The following is an 11199-nucleotide window of genomic DNA, read 5'->3' on the forward strand; positions in this document are numbered from 1 at the left end:
CTTTTCTGCAGTACCTTTCATGTTCCTTGATTTGTGTTTGGACAATGCTTCATTTGGTGGTCCCTTTGTAGCTGTATAGTATCCGGTAGACTCCTGCAGAGGTGAGAGGTTACCTCTTGTCCTTTGCTGAATGCTGCATTTGTTGGATGTTCTTAGTGGGTCTGTAGATAGTTTGTAGGTTGTGCTTCTTCATCAGCTTCCCTATGCAGTCAGTGGTTCCCTTGATGTATGGCAAGAACACTTTTCCTCTGGGTGGATCATGGTTTGTTCTTGGTCTTGCAGCTGTAGGAAAAAAAGTATTATAAGTTATTCTGGAAGCTGCAGCTGTAGAAAAAAACTGTTATTTTTTGTTTTACTTATTTCTGTTTAAAATATGCATTTTGAGCATTACACGGGGGAGATCTGGGCCCATATTTCAAAACATTTTCATAAATAAGGATAGAGAGTGCAAAACTACAACTCCCAGTCCCAGGATTCCATAGCATTGACCCATGGCAATTAATTTTACACTGTAGATGCACTCCTGGCTAAGAACCCCTATGATTCATGGTTCATGGATTCACCACAAGTAAACAAGCAACACAGAATCATACAGTTGGAAGAGACCACAAAGTATACAGCTCGTTTTCAATGTTTTTCCGTAGTGAATTCTATTTGGGATTCAAAACACATTCCTTAGTCGGTTCCTCCTCAGCCCGACTCTTCTCTCCAAAAGCAATCCTCCTGTATCTTGAAGATAAGAGAACTACCCTTCCATTTATTTTCGGATTGTACATCTCAGTGCCTTCAAGATTATCAGTTTTAGTGGCGCTGTCAAAATGCCATATTCTGCAGAAGGTCACCAGATGTTTTTATTTGGCCCAGCTAGCCTTGACTTGCCTAATAGCTCTGAACCACATGAAAGCACTTGAATGGTTCACTGAGTTCTGCCTCATGCGTGGCTCTTCCTTCCCTCCTCGGTCATTCATGACCACTGCAGGACTTCACGCGTAGAGGCTGAATGTCCAGCCAGAGGACACCTTGGCTGAACGTACAGCATAATTAAAAGTTATTATGTGGGACTGCCATATAGATACATATCCTTTGTAAGGGTCTCGTCACATTATGTTTGTTAAGATTTTCAGCATATGTCAAAAAGTGTCATTACAAACGATCCAACCTGCATATCATACAGATACATTCATCTGGTAGTGAGGACCGCTTGTAACTTCCTGTGTTGTTCACCCACAGGCCCCTTCCACACTGCTGAATAAAACCCCACATTGTCTGATTTGAACTGGAATATATGGCAGTGTGGGCTCAGATAACTCAGTGGCAGATCAGGACTGACTTGGTAGTGAGTGAAATATATAAGGAAGCTTATCAAGGTAATTGACAATAGTGAAATATTCCATTCTAGGAGCTGTAATTGATATAAATTATCATTACTGTTACTGTTGCCGTTATGATGTTATTGTTATTATTATGATTATAACTATTGCTCATCTTACCTGCCGCTTCCTATAGATTGAAGCAAGAAACAACAAATTAAAATATAATACAACAGAGATAGGTAAAGATATAGGTTTCCCCTTGACATTAAGTCTAGTCATATCCGACTCCAGAGGTTGGTGCTCTCCATTTCTAAGCCGAAAAGCCTGTGTTGTTCGTACACACCTCCAAAGTCATGTGGCCAGCATGACTGCATGGAGTGCTGTTACCTTCCTGCCAAAGTGGTACCTATTGATCTACTCACATTTGCATGTTTTCGAACTGCTAGGTTGGCAGAAGCTGGGGCTAACAGCGGGAGCTCACCCCGTTCCCTGGATTCGAACTGCGACCTTTCGGTCACCAAGTTCAGCAGCTCAGCAGTTAATCTGCTGCTCCACAACAGAAATATCAGATAAAATAACAGAAAACCAGTTAAAAGCGCATAACATCAGTTTAAAAAGCTTTATATATTAAAATAACAAAATTGTAATTTTAAAAATGATCTGGATAAGTCTGTTTGAAGAGACTAGACTATAGTACTGCTATAAACTAACCAGCTGTTGAATCTCTTCCTGAAAACCACCCCACAACTTGGGTTCGGCTGAAGAACCCAAATTGTGGGGTGGTTTTCGGTTTTTGGGAAGTTCTCTAGGTAACAGTTATCCGTCTAAATTTGACTGATTGAATTAAATGCTGATTTTTATTGTTCTATGTCTCTTGTTTTGATGTAATTTGCTATTATGTCTCTTTATTGGCACTGCATGGGGTGGATTACACAGAAAAAGGCCAACCTGGACCCAAACCACATTGGGTTTTAAAGGTAACAACAAACATTTTGTTTGCTCTTTGTCCAGAAGCTAATTGACAGCCAATAGAGTGGTTTTAATACAGGTGATGTTCTAGATGTACCTGTAACCAATTCTGGTAGAAGGCGATTAATCCCCTTTTTTTCTGATTGCTGTGCTTGGCAAGCCCTGTATCACAGGAGGGATAGGTTTGAGTTAAAATAGAAAACTGGTTTTGCATTTTTCATTCCAGCTGGTTACTCTTTAGCTCGCTGAAGGGGAAGAGGAATGTAACCCAAGGTCACAGGAACCACTAGTCCAACAAACTTACATTGTGGGTTTAGAAATATCCCACAGTCTCTCCAGTTACTTAGGTTACAAACATGTTCATATTTCAAGGACCCAAACGCCTAGCCCTGCTTGCCTGGTAACTTGTGTGTCCTGCTGAAGTTACCAAAGAACCTTTGAAGAGAATTGGTTTTGAGCAATTACTACATGCCGCTATCCGCCAATCTAGATTGAATCAGAAAAAAAAGCTTGTGAATGCCAGAAACAGAAGTTCCTTTTCACTTGGCACCAGTCTTTTACTTAAATCATGATGATAAATGGCTTTCTTCTTGAAAACATAGGTTAATACTATGGAGGTGGGTTAAGAAACAGGCTCTGCTTAATGAAGAATGACAGCACTCAAGTCATTCAATAACAGGAAAGGTTTTTTTCCCTCCTTCTCTTTGGCACTCTGCTTAGTAGTGTGAAACATGAGACATGCTTGTGCATGTTTTAAACCCAAAATGTCACCAACCAACCTGCAGGTAACTTCTGCCAAGGTAGGCTTTGAAAAGCCTTAATGATGGGGAATTAGAAATGCTGGCAAATGGTAAGTGAAAAATTCCTTCTTCTAATCTTCTTCTATATAAATAAAATGCAATGTTCATTTGTGGGATTAACATAGCTCAAAAACCACTGGACAAATTGACACCAAATTTGGACACAATACACCTATCATTCCAACAAGTGACCATCACTCATAAAAACACTGAAAAACATAGCAGAAGGGACTTAAAAAGCCAAAACAAATTTAAAAATACATTACAACACGTGCACAAACCCACATATATACACATATACACATACATACATGCACAAAACACATATACACAGACTGAGCCACAGCAATGCATGGCAGGGGATGGCTAGTACCTGTAATAAGAGCTTTAAAAATACTGTCTTTTGGACAACAGATCCCACAACCCTGGCCCAAAACGATGACCTTTCCAAATGCTGTTGAAATGTGGATCCTGTTGCATCTGACTCAGGGCCCTTCCAGACAGGCCTTATATCCCAGGATCTGATCCCAGATTTTCTGTTTATCCCAGATTATCTGGTACTGCAGACTCATATAATCTAGTCTAAAGCAGAAAACCTGGGTGGCCTATAGCCAGCACCAATATAGGGTCTTGGCATCTTCGCTTCAGATTCTGCTATCTGTGCCTTGGATCTCACTATCCGCAGCTGTTTTAAATTGCTCTGTTTCATGGCTATCGGACACCCATTAGTACCTGTGAAAGGTACTCCTTAGGAAAGATTGCTTGATGCCTGTCTCACTGATTCTGTGACTACTAGGAAATGACTTTCTCAAATTTACTCAACCCTTGAATGTGATCTGATTTTGTCTTGGAATCTGAGTCACTGGACTGGAAGGGATTGCAAAGAGCCATGCCGTCCACTCTTTTGTCATGTGGGAATAGACAGCTAAAGCATTCCCAGGTGATATCCACAAAAGGTTGGCTGAACGACCTCCAAATCAGGGAAGTCCAAGGCAGTGCGTTCTATTGCTGACTGCTCTTCCTAATGTTTATGAAAAGATATTTTCTAGCTATTTGAAACCATTGGTTCATATTATCTAGCCCACTGCTTCTCAGACTATGGGTCCGATGCCAAATGGGACCTTCTTAGTTCGATGTTGGGGTCATGAAAAATTTGGCAATAGTAAAAGGTTTCTGAATGCCATCTAGACATTTCCACTAATTTGCTGTGTAGTGTTGACCGTGGATTCTCCTTTCCATAAAAAGGAAAATTAGCCTGTTTAGCAAGCCTTGCAAATGTTCATTTGTTGTCAGTAAATGCCTGATTTTTATACCTATTCTATAGACTTATGTATCTGGGGTCACGTAAAAATTTCCTGGGCCAAAAGGGATCCTGAGTGGAAAAGTTTAAGCAACCTGATCCAGTGTAATAAGCGAGTCTGCCATGTTTATATTCACACAAGTGTTCAAGACTTTCAGTTAATTTTACATCTTATAAATATAAGATACATATTAATGTTAATACAAATTAATATTTCCTGGGAATTTTACTTTTTTGTGTCAGGAGCGACTTGAGAAACTGTAAGTCACTTCTGGTGTGAGAATTGGCCGTCTGCAAGGACGTTGCCCAGGGGACGCCCGGACGTTTCAATGTTTTACCATCCTTGTGGGAGGCTTCTCTCATGTCCCTGCATGGGGAGCTGGAGCTGACAGAGGGAGCTCCTCCCCATTCTTCCAGAATTTGAACCTGCGACATGTTGGTCTTCAGTCCTGCCGGCACAAGGGTTTAACCCATTGTACCACCAGAGGCCACTGAATCCAGTCCTTCAAATTCATCAAAATTTGGGACCTATAGGCCTAAATTGAATTGCTAGTCCAAAGTAGATCCACAGGATAAGTGAGATATTTACATCAATTTTGACTTATAACCCAGTGGTTGATTCACTGCATGTATCCCCTTCTACACTGCCATATAGTCCAGATTATCAAGGCAGATAATTCACATAATCTGCTGTGAACTGGATTATATAGCAGTGTAGACTCATATAATCTGGTTCAGAGCAGATAATGTTGATTCTCTACTTTGATATTCTGGATTGTATGGCAGTGTAGAAAGGGCCTTGGCATTGAACTTGCAAGAAGTTTAGGAAGAAAAATAGCTACTACCAGTCTCCCAGCAGTTGGTTTTAGTGTCAGTTCCTATTTGTTTTGAGCCTGTGTGCACATTCCAGAGAGAATTCGTGGGTAACTGCAACAGCCTAAGCTTTATATGGAATCGAAGCTGATTTTGCTGACTTTTTTATTGCTGTAGAGAATGGAAGATTGTGCAACTGATCTACAGATGCTGTGCCCAGAAGAATGTGGCCAGTAAAGAAATAGCTCTCTCAAATTCGGAGGTACCTAAGTAACCTCCACACTGGGAAAGAAATTTGAGAGCTTGCTTGAGAGAGCAAGAACAGGCTGAATCAAGAAAGTTCAGTACCTCACAAAATGCAATATATGAGGCATCTAATACCCTTTCTGCATTGCCATATAATCAAATCAGGTAATCCATATTATCTGCTTTCAACTGGATTATATGAGCCTACACTGCCATATAATCTAAAGTAGATAATCTGGATTTTATATGACAGTGTAGAAAGGGTCTCAAGTTGCATTAGCTTTTCAAAAATATACGTGCCATTGCAGAAAGTCCTTGTGAATTAATTCTTCATGGGTTTTTAAAGGAATGTGTAAGGCACACAAAAATCAGCAATGCATAGATTGTGGAGCTTCCTGTCCTTGCTAGGATGTTTTCCTTGCAACTAGACTCACTTCTGAATAAACATGTTGAGGAGCAAGCTATTAACCACAATTCACCTTGGCTGGCCCAAAGTCAATATGTTTTGCTGATGAGAAACTAGGGTTGTCACTTAGACAATTTGACCCCAAAGTAGAAACACATTACCACAGAAAGGGAACAGATTTAGAATTGCTAATTCATACATGGAAAAATGTAGAAATGATAGCTATAATTTGAATAGGAATATCATGATGCCCCAAGACCAGGGACTTTGGTGACCCAGAAGCCAGTGAACCTATCCAGATAATTGGTTTTCCCTGGAACAATGAAGATGCGCATGACAAGAATGTGGAAACATGTTTCCAGAATCCTTTTAGATATGTTTGTGGGTGCATCTACACTGCAGACATAATACAGTTTAAATCCACGTTAACCCTCATGGCTAAGTGAGTTATAGTTTTATGGAGGGCCCTTCCACACAGACCTATATCCCAGAATATCAAGGCAGGAAATCCCACTTTATCTGAATGTGGAGTCAGATATATATATTTGTCGTGTCAGGGCAACCAGTCAAACATATTACATTTCCAACAGAACAAAGCAAACAAACAGACAAAATACAAAATTTGTGAAGTTTGGTAGTTGATTAAGTGTCCTTTGACCAGTATCTGGCCACTTGGAGTGCTTCTGTTGTTGCTGCAAGAAGGTCCTCCATTGTGCATGTGGCAGGGCTCAGGTTGCATTGCAGCAGGTGGTCAGTGGTTTGCTCCTCTCCACACTCGCATGTCAAGGATTCCACTTTGTAGTCCCATTTCTGAAGGTTGGCTCTGCATCTCGTGGTGCCAGAGCGCGGTCTGTTCAGCGCCTTCCAAGTCGCCCAGTCCTCTGTGTGCCCAGGGGGGAGTCTCTCATTTGGTATCAGCCATTGGTAGAGGTTCTGGGTTTGAGCCTGCCACTTTTGGACTCTCATTTGCTGAGGTGTTCCAGCGAGTGTTTCTGTAGATCTTAAAAAACTATTTCTAGATTTAAGTCGTTGACGTGCTGGCTGATACCCAAACAGGGGATGAGCTGGAGATGTCTCTGCCTTGGTCCTTTCACTATTGGCTGCTACTTCCCGGCGGATGTCAGGTGGTGCAATGCTAAGCAGTGTAATTTCTCCAGTGGTGTAGGGTGCAGACACCCCATGATAATGCGGCATGTCTCATTCAGAGCCACATCCACTGTTTTAGTGTGGTGAGATGTGGAGTCAGATAAACCAGTTCAAGGCAGATATTGTGGGATTTTCTGCCTTGATATCCTGGTATATAGGGCAGTGAGGAAGGACCCAAGGTCTTTAGCCTTTTCTGCCAAATAGTGCAGGTACTTCACCAAACAACAACTCCCATGATTCTATAGCATTGTGTCAGGCCAGTTAAAGACTGGGGGCCCTTCCAGACAGGCCATATATACCAGGATCTGATCCCAGGTTTTCTGTTTAAACTGGATTATATGAGTCCACACTGCCAGATAATCTGGGATAAACAGAAAACCTGGGATCAGATCCTGGGATATAGGGCCTGCCTGAAAAGACCCTGGATCTACACTCTGCTATATCCCAGGATCTGATCTCAGATAATCTCCTTATCCAGGCATGTAGCTGAAAGCCATGACCCCTTAATATAGTTCCTCCTGTTGTGGTGACACCTAACCATAACATTATTTTTGTTGCTACTTCATAACTGTAATTTTGCTACTCTTATGAATCGTAATGTAAATATCTGATATGCAGGATTTACTTTCATTCACTGGACCAAATTTGGCACAAATACCCAATATGTCCAAATTTGAATACTGGTGGTGGTGGGGGGGGGGGGGGGGATTGATTTTATCATTTGAGAGTTCTAGTTGCTGGGATTTATAGTTCACCTACAATCAAAGAACATTCCAAACCTCACCAATGATAGAATTGTGCCAAACTTCCCACACAGAACTCCCCTGACAAACGGAAAATACTGGGAGGGTTTGGTGGGCATTGACGTTGGGTTTTGGAGTTGTAGTTCACCTATCTCCAGAGAACACTGTGGACTCAAACAATGATAGATCTGAACCAAACTTGGCAGAGATATTCAGCATGCCCAAATGTGAACACTGATGGGGTTTGAGGAAAATAGACCTTGACATTTGGGAGTTGTTGTTGCTAGGATTTATAGTTCACCTACAATCAAAGAGCACCCTGAACCACCAACAATAGAATTGGGCCAAACTTCCCATACAGTACCCCCATGACCAACAGAAAATACTGTGTTTTCTGATGGTCTTTGGTGACCCCTTTGACACCCCCTCATGACTCCCCCAGGAGTCCTGACCCCCAGGTTGAGAAACACTGATATAAAGGTTCGTGGAAAACAAAACACACAGAAATACTTCTAGACCACAAATCTGAAATTTAAAACTGCAAAACTTCAATCCCCATGCTGCTCTCCCACCTGCATGTCTTATACTTAGTGGATTAAATAAACAATACAAAATTTAAAGAAAGTGATCTAATCATCTCTTGATAAAGCAAAGTGATCTAATCATCTCTTGATAAAGAATTGCAAATGTTAGCCTTAACGTGCATTTTCCCTTGAGACGCTGCATTTTCCCTTGAGACACAACTTCTTCGCTTCTTTTTCTTTGGGACAATTTCTACTCTCTTCTTTAAAAACCAAGAATACAAGTTAACTATAAATGCACTAGCAGTCAGAATTGACACCAAATTTGGACACAATACACCTATCAGGCCAATGAGTGACCATCACTCGTAAAAACACTGAAAAACACAGAAGATATTTTAAAAGTCAAAAAAGTGAAGACCTGGCTGTTTGAACAAGCATTTGATTAAACAGTGTAACTGAACATAGGAATATGGAATAATGGATGATGAGACTGGATTCTGATTTTACTGTTGAGGCGCTAATGATTGTTATACTGATGTTTAATGATTTATGTTACAATTGTTTTTAATTGCCCTATACTTGTCTCATGATGTTTTATATCGATGTTGTTCAACGCTTTAAGTCGCCTGAGAGCTGAGAAAAGCGGTATATAAATAAAGTAAACAAACAAATAAATAAATAAAAAACAAAAAAAACAACACATGCACAAAACCACACACACACACACACATATTTATGTGTGTGTGTGTGTGTGTGTGTGTGTGCAAACACACATATACACAAATATATACACAAAACACATATACGCAGACTGTGCCACAGGGGACAGCAAGTAACCACATAAATACACATATACACAAATATATGTACATACATATACACAGACTGGGCCACGGCAACGCATGGCAGGAGACAGCGAGTGGAAAATTGAATCTGTGCATTCAAGAGCTGAGCAAAACTTGTTCACATAACCTCAGCTCTGAGAACTAGATTGAAGGATGCAGCTCTTGTATTTAGCACCTTCAAACACAACAAGGAATCCTTGAACTGGGCAACTGTGGGAGGTTAGAGATTGTATTGACCTTCCAGAAGACCTTGGAAGGCAGTACCGCCAGTTCTCCCACTTCTGCAAAAATATATTTTAAATACACCAAATGTTTGTGTTGCCAAGCACAGTCTAGGGCACTGGGATATTTCCACAAAGTTTGGAGGACTTCCTAGACCATTTGGAGCCCCAGATAGGCCTTTTTCTTACTTCCTTTTTGTTAAAAAAGGGTATCTCTCAATGCTACATTGGTTAAGGAAAGTTTAAAATGTGGTGGAAATGGCCTAGAGCAGAGCTTTCCAAGCTGTGTGTTGCAACAGATTCGTATATTGGCCGCTATGTTGCACGGACATAACAAGAAATGACAAAAAACTTGAACATGTATGTTATTTATTTTTTAGAAACACACAGATTTTTAAATATATATACATTAAAGTTTTCCATGAGGTATGATGTGTCCCCCTGCTACCTCATTGCTGAGGTCCCTAAACTATTAAACTGCCAACCCATTGGAAGAACTGTGTGTTCTGCGTGTTCAGTACCAGGTAAACAACTATGTTGCCATCCAGGATGTCAGAAGATGCCACAGTGTTGTGTTTGTTGATCCAACTTGCAACCTTGTTGCATTTCCGTGGTAGCTGACAGTAAGGCCAAGTCAAGCTGAAGGACTCACACAAATAAGTGTGCCCTAGACATGCTTACTAAGACACCAATTCCACTGGGATGCATAGTACTTTCAACTCAATGTGCACGGACTTATGGCTAGTCCACAACCAAACCTCACAGTGTGCATCTACACTATAGAATGAATGCAGTCAGACACCACTTTCGCCGCTGTGGTTCTCGACTATGGAATCTAGGGGTTTATAGGACACCAGCCCTTTTTGGCAGAAGAGGCTAAAGACCTTGTAAAACTATAACTTCTGTGATTCTGTAACACCGAGCCATTGCAGCAGGGCCAAACAGCATTGATTCTGCAATGTATATGTTTGTTTGCGACATTTATATGCTGCCCTTCTCGCCCCGAAGGGGACTCAGAGCAGCTTAAAAGATATATATATATACATACAATACATTATATTATTAGCATATTACATTATCAGTATTATATTTTACTATAATGTACTATACCATTATATTGCAAGATTAGTAGTAATGTTATATGTAATATAAAATATATAATTATAATATATTATTAGTATTAATATTATATTGTATTACATTATAATATTATAAATATTATATTTATATACAATATATTATATTACATATACATAGATGCATTAATCCTTCTAAATATTATTATTACCAGCTTGGCAACCTTTGAAAGACATTAAATGTCTGGGTTAGTCGGCTAGTCGGCTGCTTTAGAACAGCGTTTCCCAACCTGGGGGTTGGGACCCCTGGAGGGGGTCACGAGGGGGTTTCAGAGGGGTTGCCAAAGACCATACGAAACATATATTTCTGATGGTCTTGGGAACCCCTTTGACAGAGAAGGCTGAAGATCTCTCGGCCTGTCCTTCTCTTCCTTTTTGTAAACAGACAGCTAATCCTCCCACCAAAAGCCCTCCTCTGCTATGACTCAGGCAATGGGACGGCTGTTTCTGAGACTCCAAGAAGAGAGGGGAGAGCAGGCGTGCTTGGCAAGTGGCAGTGTGGTGCGCATGTGTGGGCGTGGGAGAGCGCATGAGGCTGGGGGAGGCTCATGTCAGCGAGTCCCTTCAAGGCATGGGGTTTCTGTATGGGAAGTTTGGCCCAATTCTATCGCTGGTGGGGTTCAGAATGCTTTTTGATTGTAGGCGAACTATAAATCCCAGCAACTACAACTCTCAAATGTCAAGGTCTATATTTCCCAAACTCCACCAGTGTTCACATTTGGGCATATTGAGTATTT

This window comes from Anolis sagrei, chromosome 1 (assembly GCF_037176765.1).
Source record: "Anolis sagrei isolate rAnoSag1 chromosome 1, rAnoSag1.mat, whole genome shotgun sequence".
Classification (NCBI taxonomy): Eukaryota; Metazoa; Chordata; class Lepidosauria; order Squamata; family Dactyloidae; genus Anolis; species Anolis sagrei.